We start from the raw sequence: 20153 nt of genomic DNA on the forward strand, positions 1-20153 counted from the left end.
GTTACTACGACGGCGTAAATCCGGTTTTACGGTGTTTTTCGTGTTTCCAGGTTTTAAATCATTAAGTTAGCATATCATATAGATATAGAACATGTGTTTAGTTGATTTTAAAAGTCAAGTTAGAAGGATTAACTTTTATTTGCGAACAAGTTTAGAATTAACTAAACTATGTTCTAGTGATTACAAGTTTAAACCTTCGAATAAGATAGCTTTATATGTATGAATCGAATGATGTTATGAACATCATTACTACCTCAAGTTCCTTGGATAAACCTACTGGAAATGAGAAAAATAGATCTAGCTTCAAAGGATCTTTGGATGGCTTGAAAGTTCTTGAAGCAGAATCATGACACGAAAACAATTTCAAGTCAGATTTCCACTCGAAATAAGATTGTTATAGTTATAGAAATTGAATTAAAGTTTGAATATGATTATTACCTTGTATTAGAAAGATAACCTACTGTAAGTAACAAAGGTTTATTGATCTTGGATGATTACTTGGAATGGATTTAGAAAACTTGGAAGTAAACTTGCAATCTTGGAAGTATTCTTGATTTTATGAAACTAGAACTTTTGGAATTTATGAAGAACACTTAGAACTTGAAGATAGAACTTGAGAGAGATCAATTAGATGAAGAAAATTGAAGAATGAAAGTGTTTGTAGGTGTTTTTGGTCGTTGGTGTATGGATTAGATATAAAGGATATGTAATTTTGTTTTCATGTAAATAAGTCATGAATGATTACTCATATTTTTGTAATTTTATGAGATATTTCATGCTAGTTGCCAAATGATGGTTCCCACAAGTGTTAGGTGATTCACATGGGCTACTAAGAGCTGATCATTGGAGTGTATATACCAATAGTACATACATCTAAAAGCTGTGTATTGTACGAGTACGAATACGGGTGCATACGAGTAGAATTGTTGATGAAACTGAACGAGGATGTAATTGTAAGCATTTTTGTTAAGTAGAAGTATTTTGATAAGTGTCTTGAAGTCTTTCAAAAGTGTATGAATACATATTAAAACACTACATGTATATACATTTTAACTGAGTCGTTAAGTCATCATTAGTCGTTACATGTAAATGTTGTTTTGAAACCTTTAGGTTAACGATCTTGTTGAATGTTGTTAACCCATTGTTTATTATAACAATTGAGATGTTAAATTGTTATATTATCATGATGTTATGATATATAATATATCTTAGTATGATATATATACAGTTAAATGTCGTTACAACGATAATCGTTACATATATGTCTCGTTTCGAAATCATTAAGTTAGTAGTCTTATTTTTACATATGTATTTCATTGTTAATACACTTAATAATATATTTAATTATCATTTAACATAATTAACCAAGTGTATCAATATCTTAATATGATTCATATGTACCTAGTAAGACGTTGTTATAACGATAATCGTTATATATATCGTTTTCGAGTTTCTTAAATTAATAGTCTCATTTTATGTATATAACTCATTGTTAAAATACCTAATGAGATACATACTTATAATAAAATCATGTTAATTATATATATAACCATATATATGTCATCGTATAGTTTTTACAAGTTTTAACGTTCGTGAATCACCGGTCAACTTGGGTGGTCAATTGTCTATATGAAACCTATTTCAATTAATCAAGTCTTAACAAGTTTGATTGCTTAACATGTTAGAAACACTTAATCATGTAAATAACAATTTCATTTAATATATATATAAATATGGAAAAGTTCGGGTCACTACAGTACCTACCCGTTAAATAAATTTTGTCCCGAAATTTTAAGCAGTTGGAGGTGTTGACGTATCTTCTGGAAATAAATGCGGGTATTTCTTCTTCATCTGATCTTAACACTCCCAGGTGAACTCGGGTCCTCTATGAGCATTCCATCGAACCTTAACAATAGGTATCTTGTTTTGTATAAGTCTCTTAACCTCACGATCCATTATTTCGACGGGTTCTTCAATGAATTGAAGTTTTTCATGGATTTGGATTTCGTCCAACAGAATAGTGAGATCTTCTTTAGAAAAACATTTCTTCAAATTTGAGACGTGAAAAGTGTTATGTACAGCCGCGAGTTATTGAGGTAGCTCCAGTTGGTAAGCTACTGGTCCGACACGATCTATAATCTTGAATGGTCCAATGTACCTTGGATTTAGTTCCCCCGTTTACCAAATCGAATAACGCCTTTCCAAGGTGAAACCTTAAGCATGACCATTTCTCCAATTTCAAACTCTATATCTTTTCTTTTACTGTCCGCGTAGCTCTTTTGTCGACTCTGGGCGGTTTTCAATCTTTGTGGAATTTGGATGATTTTCTCGGTAGTTTCTTGTATTATCTCCGGACCCGTAATCTGTCTATCCCCCACTTCACTCCAACAAATTGGAGACCTGCACTTTCTACCATAAAGTGCTTCAAACGGCGTCATCTCAATGCTTGAATGGTAGCTGTTGTTGTAGGAAAATTCTGCTAACGGTAGATGTCGATCCCAACTGTTTCCGAAATCAATAACACAAGCTCGTAGCATGTCTTTAAGCGTTTGTATCATCCTTTCGCTCTGCCCATCAGTTTGTGGATGATAGGCAGTACTCATGTCTAGACGAGTTCCCAATGCTTGCTGTAATGTTTGCCAGAATCTTGAAATAAATCTGCCATCCCTATCAGATATAATAGAGATTGGTATTCCATGTCTGGAGACGACTTCCTTCAAATACAGTCGTGCTAACTTCTCCATCTTGTCATCTTCTCTTATTGGCAGGAAGTGTGCTGACTTGGTGAGACGATCAACTATTACCCAAATAGTATCATAACCACTTGCAGTCCTTGGCAATTTAGTAATGAAATCCATGGTAATGTTTTCCCATTTCCATTCCGGGATTTCAGGCTGTTGTAGTAGACCTGATGGTTTCTGATGTTCAGCTTTGACCTTAGAACACGTCAAACATTCTCCTACATATTTAGCAATATCGGCTATCATACCTGGCCACCAAAAATGTTTCTTAAGATCCTTGTACATCTTCCCCGTTCCAGGATGTATTGAGTATCTGGTTTTATGAGCTTCTCTAAGTACCATTTCTCTCATATCTCCAAATTTTGGTACCCAAATTCTTTCAGCCCTATACCGGGTTCCATCTTCCCGAATATTAAGATGCTTCTTCGATCCTTTGGGTATTTCATCCTTTAAATTTCTCTCTTTTAAAACTCCTTGTTGCACCTCCTTTATTTGAGTAGTAAGGTTAGTGTGAATCATTATATTCATAGATTTTACTCGAATGGGTTCTCTGTCCTTTCTACTCAAGGCGTCGGCTACCACATTTGCCTTCCCCGGGTGGTAACGAATCTCAAAGTCGTAATCATTTAACAATTCAATCCACCTACGCTGCCTCATATTCAGTTGTTTCTGATTAAATATGTGTTGAAGACTTTTGTGGTCGGTATATATAATACTTTTGACCCCATATAAGTAGTGCCTCCAAGTCTTTAATGCAAAAACAATCGCGCCTAATTCCAAATCATGCGTCGTATAATTTTGCTCGTGAATCTTCAATTGTGTAGACGCATAAGCAATCACCTTCGTCCGTTGCATTAATACAAAACCGAGACCTTGCTTTGATGCGCCACAATAAATCACAAAATCATCATTCCCTTCAGGCAATGACAATATAGGTGCCGTAGTTAGCTTTTTCTTCAATAATTGAAACGCCTTCTCTTGTTCATCCTTCCATTCAAATTTCTTCCCTTTATGCGTTAATGCAGTCAAGGGTTTTGCTATTTTGGAGAAATCTTGGATGAATCTTCTGTAGTAACCAGCCAATCCTAAAAATTGACGTATATGCTTCAGAGTTTTTGGGGTTTCCCACTTTTCAACGGTTTCGATCTTTGCCGGGTCCACCTTGATACCTTCTTTGTTCACTATGTGACCGAGGAATTGAACTTCTTCCAACCAAAATGCACACTTTGAAAACTTAGCGTACAGTTTTTCTTTCCTCAATACTTATAGCACTTTTCTCAAATGTTCTTCATGCTCTTGATCATTCTTTGAGTAAATAAGTATGTCATCGATGAAAACAATGACAAACTTGTCAAGATATGGCCCACACACTCGGTTCATAAGGTCCATGAACACAGCTGGTGCATTAGTCAATCCAAACGGCATAACCATAAACTCGTAATGACCATAACGCGTCCTAAAAGCAGTTTTTGGAATATCATCCTCCTTTATTCGCATTTGATGATATCCAGAACGTAAATCGATCTTCGAATAAACCAACGAGCCTTGTAGTTGACCAAATAAGTCGTCAATTCTCGGCAGTGGATAACGGTTTTTGATGGTAAGTTTGTTCAACTCTCTGTAGTCAATACACAACCTAAATGTACCATCATTCTTCTTGACAAATAAAACAGGAGCTCCCCATGGTGATGTGCTTGGTCGAATGAAACCACGTTCTAATAGTTCTTGCAGTTGGCTTGCAGTTCTTTCATCTCGCTGGGTGCGAGTCTATAAGGAGCACGAGCTATTGGTGCAGCTACTGGTACAAGATCTATTTGAAATTCAACAGATCGATGTGGAGGTAGTCCCGGTAATTCTTTCAGAAATACATCAGGAAATTCTTTTGCGACGGGAACATCATTGATGCTCTTTTCTTCAGTTTGTACTTTCTCGACGTGTGCTAGAACAGCATAGCAACCTTTTCTTATTAGTTTTTGTGCCTTCAAATTACTAATAAGATGTAGCTTCATGTTGCCCTTTTCTCCGTACACCATTAAGGGTTCTCCTTCTTCTCGTACAATGCGAATTGCATTTTTATAACATACGATCTCTGCTTTCACCTTCTTCAGCCAGTCCATCCTAACTATTACATCAAAACTCCCTAACTCTACTGGTATCAAATCAATCTTAAATATTTCGCTACCCAGTTTAATTTCTCGATTCCGGCATATATTATCTGCTGAAATTAATTTACCGTTTTCTAATTCGAGTAAAAATTTACTATCCAACGACGTCAATGGACAACTTAATTTAGCACAAAAATCTCTACTCATATAGCTTCTATCCGCACCCGAATCGAATAAAACGTAAGCAGATTTATTGTCAATAAGAAACGTACCCGTAACAAGCTCTGGGTCTTCCTGTACCTCTGCCGCATTAATATTGAAAACTCTTCCACGGCCTTGTCCATTCGTGTTCTCCTGGTTCGGGCAATTTCTAATAATGTGGCCCGATTTTCCACATTTATAACAAACTACATTGGCATAACTTGCTCCGACACTACTTGCTCCGCCATTACTCGTTCTGACACCATTTGTTCCTTTCGTTCTATTAACCCCTGGTCCGTAGACCTCACACTTCACCGCGCTATGACCATTTCTTTTACACTTGTTGCAAAATTTGGTGCAGAACCCCGAGTGATACTTTTCACACCTTTGGCATAGCTGCTTCTGATTGTTGTTGTAGTTGCGGTTGTTATTGTTGTTGGGATGATTGTTGTAGTTGCTGTTGTTGTTGTTGTTGGGCCGTTTGTTGTAGTTGCGATTGATGTTGCGATTGTTGGGATAATTGTTGCGATTATTATTGTAATTGCTGTTGTTGTTGTATTGGTGATTCTTATCACCGTTTTCCTCCCACTTTCTTTTGACTTGCTTCACATTGGCCTCTTCAGCCGTCTGTTCTTTAATTCTTTCCTCAATCTGGTTCACTAGTTTGTGAGCCATTCTACATGCCTGTTGTATGGAGGCGGGCTCGTGTGAACTTATATCTTCTTGGATTCTTTCCGGTAATCCTTTCACAAATGTGTCGATCTTCTCTTCCTCATCTTCGAACGCTCTCGGACACAATAGGCACAATTCTGTGAATCGTCTTTCGTATGTGGTAATATCAAATCCTTGGGTTCGTAACCCTCTAAGTTCTGTCTTGCGCTTATTGACCTCGGTTCTGGGACGGTACTTCTCGTTCATCAAGTGCTTGAATGCTGACCACGGTAGTGCGTACGCATCATCTTGTCCCACTTGCTCTAGATAGGTATTCCACCATGTTAACGCAGAACCTGTGAAGGTATGCGTAGCGTACTTCACTTTGTCCTCTTCAGTACACTTACTTATGGAAAACACCGATTCGGCCTTCTCGGTCCACCGTTTCAATCCGATCGGTCCTTCGGTTCCATCAAATTTCAAAGGTTTGCAGGCAGTGAATTCTTTGTAGGTGCATCCTACACGATTTCCTGTACTGCCAGATCCAAGGTTATTGTTGGTATGTAGCGCAGCCTGTACTACGGCTATGTTTGAAGCTAGAAAAGTACGGAATTCCTCTTCATTCATATGCACGGTGTGTCGAGTAGTCGGTGCCATTTCCTTCAAAATAGTCAAATGGAACAAGTTAGTCATACAGAATATTAAGAGTAGTTAATAGTCTTTCGTAGCATAATATGAACTCATTTATAAAAGCTTTTTCTTCATATTAGCGTTTTATAAGTTTAAATTTGGGTAATACCTACCCGTTAAGTTCATACTTAGTAACTAATATACAATTCAACTACTACAATTCTATATGAAAAACTGATTATAATAATATTTCGCGTTCAAACTTTTATACAATATTTTACAAACTTACAATACCGCTTATTTTACATAAAGCATAAAATATAGCACAAAATAACTTTGATACAAGATAGTTGTGAAGATAATTCTAGCTAGTACACAAGTCGTTCAGCAAAGGCAATAAAGACACGTAATTCATACGTCCAGAAACAAGTCGTGCATTCTGGTTTTACTAGGACTACTTCCCATCCTTGGTCTTGTGGAACATAACCGTTATGGCCGTTGATAAGACAGCGTGTTGTAACGTCGTCAAAGGGACGAGGGTTACGTAATGACCAACAGTCTCGTAATAACCTAAAAACCTCATTTCTTACCCCAATTACCGACTCCGTCACTTGTGGGAACGTTTTGTTTAATAGTTGTAGCCCGATGTTCTTTATTTCACTTTGGTGAGAAGCGAACATTACTAACCCGTAAGCATAGCATGCTTCTTTATGTTGCATGTTAGCCGCTTTTTCTAAATCATGAAGTCCTATATTCGGATACATTGAGTCAAAATAATTTCTTAACCCGTTGCGTAAAATAGCATTTGGGTTCCCCGCAATATATGCGTCAAAGTAAACACATCGTAACTTATGAGTTTCCCAATGTGATATCCCCCATCTTTCAAACGAAAGTCTCTTATAAACCAAGACATTCTTGGAACGTTCTTTGAATGTCTTACAAACTGATTTCGCCGTAAATAGTTGTGCCGAAGAATTCTGACCAACTCTAGACAAGATTTCATCAATCATGTCTCCGGGTAGGTCTCTTAAAATATTGGGTTGTCTATCCATTTTGTGTTTTTATACTGTAAAATAGACAAGAGTTAGATTCATAAAAAAATACTTATTAATACAAGCAATTTTTACATATATCATAAAGCATAAGCACACTATATTACATATATTACACCACACGAATACAACTATCTTATTCCGACTCGCTCGTTTCTTCTTCTTCTTCGGTTTTGGTTCGTTTTGCCAAGTTTCTAGGGAAATATGATGTTCCCCTAATACGAACTGTCGTTTTCCACAACGGTTTAGAAAAACCTGGTGGTTTAGAGGTTCCTGGGTCATTGTTACAACTTAAGGGCTTCGGGGGTTGACGATACATATAAAGTTCATCGGGGTTGGAATTAGATTTCTCTATTTTTATGCCCTTTCCCTTATTATTTCCTTTTGCCTTTTTAAATTCAGTTGGGGTAATTTCTATAACATCATCGGAATTCTCGTCGGAATCCGATTCATCGGAGAATTGGTAATCCTCCCAATATTTTGCTTCCTTGGCGGAAACACCATTGACCATAATTAACCTTGGTCGGTTGGTTGAGGATTTTCTTTTACTTAACCGTTTTATTATTTCCCCCACCGGTTCTATTTCCTCCTCCGGTTCCTCCTCTTCCGGTTCTGATTCTTCTTCCGGTTCTGATTCTTCTTCCGGTTCTTCTTCGGGAACTTGTGAATCAGTCCAATATATATTCGACTGTTCGTTATTATTAGATGAGTCAATGGGATTTGTGCTAGAGGTAGACATCTATCACACAATATCAAATATGTTAAGAGATTAATATATCACATAATATATACATGTTAATAATATATAGTTTCCATCAAAAATGTTAAGCAATCATTTTTAAAGAAAACACGGTCGAAGTCCAGACTCACTAATGCATCCTAACAAACTCGATAAGACACACTAATGCAAATTTTCTGGTTCTCTAAGACCAACGCTCTGATACCAACTGAAATGTCCCATTCTTATTGATTAAAAACGTTCCATATTAATTGATTTCGTTGCGAGGTTTTGACCTCTATATGAGACGTTTTTCAAAGACTGCATTCATTTTTAAAACAAACCATAACCTTTATTTCATAAATAAAGTTTTAAAAAGCTTTACGTAGATTATCAAATAATGATAATCTAAAATATCCTGTTTACACACGACCATTACATAATGGTTTACCATACAAATATGTTACATCGAAATCAGTTTCTTGAATGCAGTTTTTACACAATATCATACAAACATGGACTCTAAATCTTGTCCTTATTTTAGTATGCAACAGCGGAAGCTCTTAGTATTCACCTGAGAATAAACATGCTTTAAACGTCAACAAAAATGTTGGTGAGTTATAGGTTTAACCTATATATATCAAATCGTAACAATAGACCACAAAATTTCATATTTCAATACACATCCCATACATAGAGATAAAAATCATTCATATGGTGAACACCTGGTAACCGACATTAACAAGATGCATATATAAGAATATCCCCATCATTCCGGGACACCCTTCGGATATGATATAAATTTCGAAGTACTAAAGCATCTGGTACTTTGGATGGGGCTTGTTGGGCCCAATAGATCTATCTTTAGGATTCGTGTCAATTAGGGTGTCTGTTCCCTAATTCTTAGATTACCAGACTTAATAAAAAGGGGCATATTCGATTTCGATAATTCAACCATAGAATGTAGTTTCACGTACTTGTGTCTACTTTGTAAATCATTTATAAAACCTGCATGTATTCTCATCCCAAAAATATTAGATTTTAAAAGTGGGACTATAACTCACTTTCACAGATTTTTACTTCGTCGGGAAGTAAGACTTGGCCACTGGTTGATTCACGAACCTATAACAATATATACATATATATCAAAGTATGTTTAAAATATATTTACAACACTTTTAATATATTTTGATGTTTTAAGTTTATTAAGTCAGCTGTCCTCGTTAGTAACCTACAACTAGTTGTCCACAGTTAGATGTACAGAAATAAATCGATAAATATTATCTTGAATCCATCCACGACCCAGTGTATACGTATCTAAGTATTGATCACAACTCAAACTATATATATTTTTGAATCAACCTCAACCCTGTATAGGTAACTCCAACATTCACAGATAGAATGCCTATGGTTGTTCCGAAATATATATAGATGTCTCGACATGATAGGTCGAAACATTGTATACGTGTCTATGGTATCTCAAGATTACATAATATACAATACAAGTTGATTAAGTTATGGTTGGAATAGATTTGTTACCAATTTTCACGTAGCTAAAATGAGAAAAATTATCCAATCTTGTTTTACCCATAACTTCTTCATTTTAAATCCGTTTTGAGTGAATCAAATTGCTATGGTTTCATATGGAACTCTATTTTATGAATCTAAACATAAAAAGTATAGGTTTATAATCGGAAAAATAAGTTACAAGTCGTTTTTGTAAAGGTAGTCATTTCAGTCGAAAGAACGACGTCTAGATGACCATTTTAGAAAACATACTTCCACTTTGAGTTTAACCATAATTTTTGGATATAGTTTCATGTTCATAATAAAAATCATTTTCCCAGAATAACAACTTTTAAATCAAAGTTTATCATAGTTTTTAATTAACTAACCCAAAACAGCCCGCGGTGTTACTACGACGGCGTAAATCCGGTTTTACGGTGTTTTTCGTGTTTCCAGGTTTTAAATCATTAAGTTAGCATATCATATAGATATAGAACATGTGTTTAGTTGATTTTAAAAGTCAAGTTAGAAAGATTAACTTTTATTTGCGAACAAGTTTAGAATTAACTAAACTATGTTCTAGTGATTACAAGTTTAAACCTTCGAATAAGATAGCTTTATATGTATGAATTGAATGATGTTATGAATATCATTACTACCTCAAGTTCCTTGGATAAACCTACTGGAAATGAGAAAAATAGATCTAGCTTCAAAGGATCCTTGGATGGCTTGAAAGTTCTTGAAGCAGAATCATGACACGAAAACAATTTCAAGTAAGATTTCCACTCGAAATAAGATTGTTATAGTTATAGAAATTGAATTAAAGTTTGAATATGATTATTACCTTGTATTAGAAAGATAACCTACTGTAAGTAACAAAGGTTTCTTGATCTTGGATGATTACTTGGAATGGATTTAGAAAACTTGGAAGTAAACTTGCAATCTTGGAAGTATTCTTGATTTTATGAAACTAGAACTTTTGGAATTTATGAAGAACACTTAGAACTTGAAGATAGAACTTGAGAGAGATCAATTAGATGAAGAAAATTGAAGAATGAAAGTGTTTGTAGGTGTTTTTGGTCGTTGGTGTATGGATTAGATATAAAGGATATGTAATTTTGTTTTCATGTAAATAAGTCATGAATGATTACTCATATTTTTGTAATTTTATGAGATATTTCATGCTAGTTGCCAAATGATGGTTCCCACATGTGTTAGGTGACTCACATGGGCTGCTAAGAGCTGGTCATTGGAGTGTATATACCAATAGTACATACATCTAAAAGCTGTGTATTGTACGAGTACGAATACGGGTGCATACGAGTAGAATTGTTGATGAAACTGAACGAGGATGTAATTGTAAGAATTTTTGTTAAGTAGAAGTATTTTGATAAGTGTCTTGAAGTCTTTCAAAAGTGTATGAATACATATTAAAACACTACATGTATATACATTTTAACTGAGTCGTTAAGTCATCGTTAGTCGTCACATGTAAATGTTGTTTTGAAACCTTTAGGTTAACGATCTTGTTGAATGTTGTTAACCCATTGTTTATTATAACAAATGAGATGTTAAATTGTTATATTATAACACATGGTGGTGATTAGGTTGATCGAGTCCAATCACCATCACGTGTCATTAGAACTTTAGTGTGAATTACCGTAATATAACCACGTTGATCGAGTGTCGTTATATTACGCTAACTCATACCTCCATTCCCACATCACTCCATAGATTCAGGTTTGTGTAATCGTGAAGATTTAAAATGAACAAAGTGTAACGACGTCTCTAACGTGACTCGTACTAAATCGAAAGAAATAGTGCAACTCTAAAGAAGCGTTCCCCGAGGGAAGTGTATAAATGATTGTTCACGTCAATGCGGTTCAAGTCGAACGATAATGTATTTAGGTATGAAAAGAGTAACGAATCATGATAACGAGTAGTACGCAACTGTAGTGATAAATAGTGATGACGATACTCACCTAGAGTAGTGGTGGTAATAACAATAAGTGGTAGATAGTAAGGAACACGGTGTGACACCGATAGTAAGTTGAAACGGTGGCGAATAATAATCTGGGAGACAGAGTTCCCGAACAAGTGTGACTAATGAAGTCGTCGTCATCCTTACGCGTATGAATCTTGAATTTACGTGTGTTACCAGAAAGTGGCAAAATACGGATTCGTAAGATGAAAACTTGGTACCATTAAGAAGTTTGCCTAAGAATGATTCAAGTATAATGCACAATTAGTCAAGTAAGTGCTATATATAGAAAATGTATGTCAGAATGCAATGGCTAACTATCCGGTTGTAGTCTAGATTCACTAATGCGTCCTAACGACTCTGTCAGACACACTAATGCACATCCTAGATCCCTACAACCAACGCTCTGATACCATCTGTAGCGACCCGACAAAATCGTCATTGACGGCGCCGCTAACTTAGGTCCCGTTACGTGGTCGTAGTCCCTATATGAGACTCGTTTGACCAAAATTATGTCACGTTCTTTTGAAACGTATCATGCTTACAAAGTTTAGTTTACAAAACCGTTCGACAACAATTTTAAGTTTACAAAAGTTACAAAGTGTAAATGAAATAACTTGCGACATAATATAAGTTGAAAATCACGGTTGCTATAAATAGCGTAAGTATGTAAACATTTGTTTGAATCCAAAGGTGCTATCACTAGCGTATGCATGTATGCTTGACTCCAATCAAAGTAATCAAAGTGTGCGGAAGCATGTATCAATTAGCCAAGTATGAACCTGACAAAACATGTAGAAAACTGTCAACGAAAAACGTTGGTGAGATCATAAATGTATTTGTAAAAGTATGTTTTTAAATCACAAGGTTTAGTATCAAAGCGTATACATCTATAAAGATGTGTTTGTATCAAAGCGTATACATCTCGAAAGATGTTGTTTGTAAACCATAATATTTAGTATAAAGTGAATATCAAGCGTATACATCCCAAAAGATGTTGTCTGTATCACGAGCACCCAATTACCAAAACTTAACTGAATCTTACCTCTGCATAATAGTGTTAGAACCTACACTATACACCGAAAATACGTTTCATCCGTCAGACGAGGGTTCGTCAAACCCGTATGGCCACACAAAATAAGTTCTCGCCCACACCCTACAAGTGTAACTAATGGTAATTGGACTTGAGGATTTTCGTTCTAACTCGTATGTATCTTTGCTCTTGTATTCGTATTTGTGTTCAAAGTATGAAAGTATAAACCGTATAAAATGTATATAAAGTATATGTTTCTCAGCCCACGATTTAAAAGTATAAAAGTATTTGAAAGGGTGGGACTATGATTTCACCTCGAGTGCACGAGTATAAATGTACTTCACAAAGTAAACGCGTGCATGAAAGTTGTTTAGCCTTGACCTAAACAAGTAAGTTGTATCAATTAACCGGTTACGACACAAGGTCGAGCGAAATGTGTTCGATTAGTCCTATGGCTCGTTACGACTCGAATAGTATAGCATGTGAATCACGTTGTCAAGTTTCATGCAAGAATCAAGTATAAACGAAGATTAGAACGATTGCATAAACGTTTGTTTAAGTTTGACTAAAAGTCAAACTTGGTCAAAGTCAACGAAAAAGTCAACATGTTCAGGTCGGGTCCCGAACTATTTTTCTGTGCTAATTATTCATATATAAGCATGTTCGAACAAGTTACATGTGAATCGGAGGTCCATAGCATAGCAAACATTTTGCGTGAAAATGAAAAGTGAAACAGTATCTGGAATGCGGCAAATGCCGCGCCGCGGCAATTGGGGTCGCGCTGCGCCATAAGGCGTGGCCTGATGCCTGGTCAGTCTCAATTGTTCAAGTCTTTTCCAAAACTAAATTTAGCACAAAATACAAACCGTAAACACTTAGAATGCGTATCTTATATCGTTGGAAAGCTCTTTTGACAAGGAATACAACTAACTACTTTTCATCAAGCAAAAGCATCAATTTCAATAACCGAAAACTCGTCAATCGATCAATAAAGGTTTATTTTCAAAGTTTCAAGTTCATCAAATGCATTTTAAGTTTCGGGAATCCAATTCACACATGTGATATGCCGTTTTGGAGTTAATGAAACATATATTACAACTATACATTTACAATTTACTTTTCATGGCATTCAAGCATCAAAAAGTTTAAGTCTATCAAACCCTAACCAAAATCCACAAAAATCAATATTCATGTTCTTGAAGTTTTCTTAATCAACCTATGCATCAAAACGAAGCTAGTGATACTAGTAACACAATTAAAACATGAACTTTAACAATTTAACAACATTAACTCATCCAAAATGCAAGATTAAGCAAACCCATTTCAAATGTTCAAACTAGTTACTCAAAATAACAAATCGAGCAAACAAAACATATATTCATGTTACACACGAGCCATAGACACTAACTAACACCATTTCAAGTCAAGAACACGAATTTAAAGAAATCTGGAGTTTTAGAAATGTTACCCAAACGAGATGAAATTGGTACCAAAATGTAGAGGATGAAGAGAGGATCACGAAAATGTAATTTGTTTTGTTGCAAGTCTCCTAGATCCGAAATGGATGATGAATGAATGATTTGAGTGAAAATGAGAGAAAATGGAAGTAGTGAAAATGGTGGGAGATGGTGAAATGAATGGGTGGAGGAGAATGGGGCTTGACTAGTTGACCTAGTCAACTAGTTTGGCCCCTTGGCAACTTCGGTCCCTCAAGTTTCAAAGCGGGTGCGGGAATTAACCAAACGAATATTTTAAAAACGCTCGAGTAAACGAGTGATGTTATAATTAAATAATGAAAATATTAAAACGCTAGTCAACGAAAGATACGAATTTAAATAACGAAGGATATTATTTTTTTAAAAAAAAAGGCAGTGTTAAAAATAAATTTAACGGAAAAACGCTGGATATTACACATTTGGATGCTTTGTTACTCCAAACTCTTCAAATATGTATATAATATTATAGTGTGTTAAAAGTTGTAAATTAGTGGCCAACATCCCATGATAATAAAATTTAACATTTTTAATATCGATATATATATATATATATATATATATATATATATTTAAAAAAAACATCCTTATTCTTAAATTCTGGCTTCGCCTTTGGCTGTTTCACCATCTTTCTTCCTTTTTTACTTCATTCTGAATCACTCCATATATATATATATATATATATATATATATATATATATATATATATATATATATATATATATATATATATGTCAAAAGTTCAAATGAGAACAAAAAAAGGGCGAGAATTGCCAGAAACATTAAATTACAAGGAATTTCACATTTGAGTAGGTTGAATCACATATAAATGTTTATGGAGAGTAAGATTGAACAAAAAATAATTTAAAAACCCTATAGTTTAACTATATAATCAAATATATAATTTCTCGTTCACATGTGCAGGTGTGTTTGTGTAACATACGAACATTTTATATAATTCACAATTGAACATGTAATTTGTGGTTGTGAACATTTCTTTTCCAATGATATGAACATTAGATAACACTTGTAAGCAATTTGTTGAATATAAATGCATATAAACCATTTAATTAAAGAGTTCTCGCAGTTCTCACTCTTTTTGTGATTCTCGTTTGGGGGTCTATGTAGCTGTTGCGCCCGCCCCCCTCTTAGTCAATGGGGCAGCAGGTTCGACATCTACTACATATGAGAGAATCTACTTCAGATAACCACGCCTCTGCTAGGCAGCGTGTCGACCTGGTCTACGAATCTATTCTAACTATTAACATTCTTCACGATCAATATTATCTTGAATGTTATTTTTGTCGATCGTTTTCCCGCCTAAATAATAACATTCATCACGAAATATCTTTTTTAAATGTTCATATTTTCGTGTAATCCTGATGCCTGAAAAAAATTCCAACAAAACGAAAAAAAAATAATTTTTTGCTTCCCCCCGCCTGGTTACTTCTCCATTGACCCTGGCTATATATATATATATATATATATATATATATATATATATATATATATATATATATATATATATATATATATATATATATATATATATATATATAACTTTTTTTAACGGCCACAGAATCGATTATATTAAAAAATAACAAACGCTCTCTAGCAAGGCGCTAAAAGAGAATTACAAAAACGTAGCAAGCCACAAGTTTCAATTTAAAACTAAATGACCCCTATTTAATATCCAACGAAAAGTAGGTAATCTAATAACATCAAAAAGACTACTAGAACGACAAAAAGGACTATCAAAGACAACGCCATTACGAAATCTCCAAATAACCCAAAGTAACGTGCATACGATCGCCACGATCCGGTTCTTACTCGAAGACGGCAATCGGATCCCTTGAACCCACGAATAACACGAGTCACACGAATCGAAAATAGGCATGTCACAATTTAACCAAACCCGAATCATACGCCACAACTCAACAACCATCGAACATTCGAAAAAGAGATGATCACGGGATTCAACACCATTATTACAAATAGGACACACAATTGAATTTAACTCTATATAACTTAATTGTAACTTTTAACAACTGGTACGAGGTGACGATAACTTGTTGAAGATAGAAGAAGCATTATGTATTAAAAAACTAAAGTCAATAAATACTTCATAGGTGCTCTCATACTTGCACCCCTACGACAATCATGCCGTTATATGTTTTGGATAAAGTTTCATTAGACGGTTGACTAATACTAACACCATATTTAATTATTAACGTGCAAACTTAAAAAACAATATATATGTAATGTACTCCGTAAACAATTAAGGACACAACGTTCATGTTGTTGATGGTAGATAAATTATATGCCGTTAATCCATAGCAATAATCTAATTTACATGTTTAATTCATCAACTTCTATTATCTAAAAAGTAAAAAGTATAAATTATTTAACCACAAAAGTTTCTATTTTCTAAAAAGTTACCACAAAATTTTTCATTTTTACAAAACAGCCACCAAAGTTTTCATCTTTTAACTTTTTAAAAATTAACCCCACAAATTATTTTTAAAAAATCAACCACAAAATTTATCATTTTTTACAAATTAATCACAAAATACCCTTCTCTAAAAAATAGAGTATAAATTGTATACTTTCAATCTTTTTAACATTAGCTACAAAATTTCAATTATTTAAAAAAATTACCATAGAACTTTTCATTTTTACAAAGCAACCACAAAAGTTTTTATATTTTTTATTTTTTTTAATCACAAAATTATCTTAAATGTAAAAAGTATATATAGTATACGTACTTCCAACCATTTTGTAACATTAAACACATAAGTTTTAAATTTTTAAAAAGTTACCACAAAACTTTTCATTGCTACAAAACAATCACAAAAGCTTTTATTTTTTAATTCTTATAAAATAACCCCACAACTTTTCATTTTTTACAAATTAATTGGAAACCTTTTCATTTTTAACAAACTAACCACAAAAAATAATATATAATATACTTTTCACTTTTTTCACCTTTTGAACACAAATTTTTCCGCTCTTTACAAATCAATCACAAAATTTTACTATTCTTACAAATCAACACATTTTTTTTACCATCTAAATTTATATCCTTTTTTTTGTCAATCGAATTTAACTAACGTTATCATGTTGTGAGGGCATCCGCACGTAGTTTATATTGTAACTTATAAGTTACGCTCTCTGTTTTGACCAACCACACCTTAGTTATTAGTTGATATTATTTAATTGTTTTTAGAAGCTAGCATATAATATTTTCTCAACAATGATATACGACCTAAAATTAGATAAAACTAATTCGACGATAGAGATGGAAGTGTTTAAATCTGGTAACTTCAACTCGGCCTACGTCAGAGCTACTTATGCCTATCGTGTGAGAGATAATTTGAGCTCAACTAAGAAGCCCGCTCAGATGGTAACCCAATCTAATTATTCAACAACGAATTGAAAGTTTTTTAACTAATAAATTATGTTCCTCATTGTTATTGATGAGGATTGAATAACAAATGTTTTTAATTGTCTATATCCTCTTTTTTAACTTCTAATCTAAGTGTTAAAAGAACCATCTCCATAATTAAACTTCGCGATAAATTTTTACTTGTAGTTATATAACATTGATTTTGATTATAAATAATAATTCAAAGATAGAATTATTCTTTCCGTTTATGAAATGTGGAAGTACAAAAAAAATGGGAAGTGATCCTAACACACCACTTTTTGATTCATATACGTACACCTAATTACGTATTTTAACCTTAATTATATTATACTTATAATAATAATAATAATATAAGTTTAACTTCTTAGGGGCATAACTGTAATTTTATGTGACAAAAGTATACATGGATCAAAAAGTGGTGTGTGAGAATCACCTCCCCAAAAAAATTTCACGAGCTGAGTAGGCACCATGCATATTTAATCACTAATTAACTAAACGTGTAAAACACTCCACTTGGAAGAAAAACATTCTTATTCTTTAATACGTTATACATATGCATCAATGACAATATATTCGATCTCACGCATATAATAAGTGAAGGCCTGTAGCATCAATATAAACCAAATTGTCAATTAAAGAACATGCATGTACTTACTTGTTGCAATAGCTGCATAATTTTCATAAAATAATGTAGTATTATTTATTGTTGATCGGCTAAATGATTTATTAATGACAAAACCAACCTAATTAATAACTACGTAATATTTATGTGAAGAGGATGGTACGTTGAAAGTGAGCGTTGTTTGCGTAGAATTGTATAAACACACTAAAATACACACTCCATCGCAAGAGTTCAACACTATTAAGAACACGCATGCAGTAACAAAAATTCAATCTCTCACAAGAAACACAAACACAAACTACAATCCTTGCTTAGACAATTTTTAGTGGTGACGGGGTGATGCGCGTGGTGAAGTGTTTTTGTGGGGTATATTTGGCAAAGGTGATGGCGTGATGGAGTTTGTAGCGGTATGGGGTGATGATTGTGTAATAGTATTGAAATAAAGAACAACAGATTTGTATGAAAACTGATCGTGTTATTGATAATGATAATACTTGAATTGGTTTTTTACAATTACAATGTGTATGTATATATACACAGACACCAACGGTTGTATTCTATCTAAGGCAAGGAGCCTAATGAATAAATAAGGAAACTATGAGCTGTATTCTGGGCTGTCATTGTGCTGTATGTCAGAAGGGAAATGATGTAGAGCTGATCCCAAATAAGCTAAGTCTTTTACTTGTTTTCTAACACTCCCCCGCAAGTTAAATAGTGGGATCTTCGATATTTAACTTGAAGAGAACATCTTTAAAGAGCCTTCCATTGACAGACTTTGTTAGGATGTCCGCTAGCTGGTCTTCAGATCTGATGAATGGAAGGGATATTATTTTGGCCTCAAGTTTTTCTTTGATGAAGTGTCTATCAATTTCAATGTGTTTGGTACGATCATGTTGAACAGGGTTTTCTGAGATTGCAATTGCTGCTTCGTTATCACATATGATTTCGATGGAGTTTTGAGGAGGAAAACCAATTTCGGTCAGAAGTTTCTTTATCCACAAGGCTTCGGTTACTCCTCTGGCAATTCCTCTAAATTCGGCTTCGGCGCTTGAAAGTGCGACAACCTTTTGTTTCTTACTTCTCCAAGTGACTAGGTTTCCACCAACGAGAGCAAAGTATCCTGATGTTGACTTTCTATCTCCTTTCTCTCCTCCGTAACCAGCGTCTGTAAAAATTCGTGTTTTTAAGTGATCGTTCTTCTTGAATAATACCCCATCTCCAACTGTGCCTTTAAGATATATGATAATTCTCCATACTGCATCCATATGGTGTTGTTGTGGTTGATGCATGAATTGACTAACAACACCTACATCATAGGCTATGTCAGGGCGAGTATGAGCAAGGTAGATGAGTTTCCCCACGATTCTTTGATATTGACTTCGATCAGCTGACTTTGCCTTGTCTTATATGTATAATCTTTGGTTCGGAATCATAGGAGTATCTGCTAGCTTGCAGTCGATCATTCCTGTTTCAGCAAGAAGATCGAGAATATTTTTTTTTTGACATATAAAGATTCCTTGATGTGATCTTAAAACTTCAATTCCCAAAAAATATTTAAGTCCTCCTAGATCTTTCATTTCAAATTCTTTGAAAAGATTAGTTTTTAAGTTTGAAATTTCTTCTTGATCATTCCCGGTGATGATCATATCATCTACATATATAATGAGACATGTAATAAGATTGTTTCTCTGTTTTAAAAATAAAGTGTTATCAGAGTTGCTCTGTTTAAAGTCGTATTTTTTCATTGCTATAGTAAAGCGCCCAAATCAAGCCCGTGGGGATTGTTTTAACCCATAAAGAGATTTTTTAAGGAGGCAGACTTCCCTTTCTTTAAAGTTTGATGTGAAACCGGGAGGTCCTTCCATGTAGACTTCTTCCTTGAGTTCTCCATGTAGAAAGGCGTTTTTTACATCAAATTGATGAAGTGGCCAGTCTCTGTTTGCAGCTACTGAGAACAGGACCCTAATGGTATCGATTTTTGCTACCGGTGAAA

This window comes from Rutidosis leptorrhynchoides, chromosome 5, assembly GCF_046630445.1.
Source record: "Rutidosis leptorrhynchoides isolate AG116_Rl617_1_P2 chromosome 5, CSIRO_AGI_Rlap_v1, whole genome shotgun sequence".
Taxonomy (NCBI): Eukaryota; Viridiplantae; Streptophyta; class Magnoliopsida; order Asterales; family Asteraceae; genus Rutidosis; species Rutidosis leptorrhynchoides.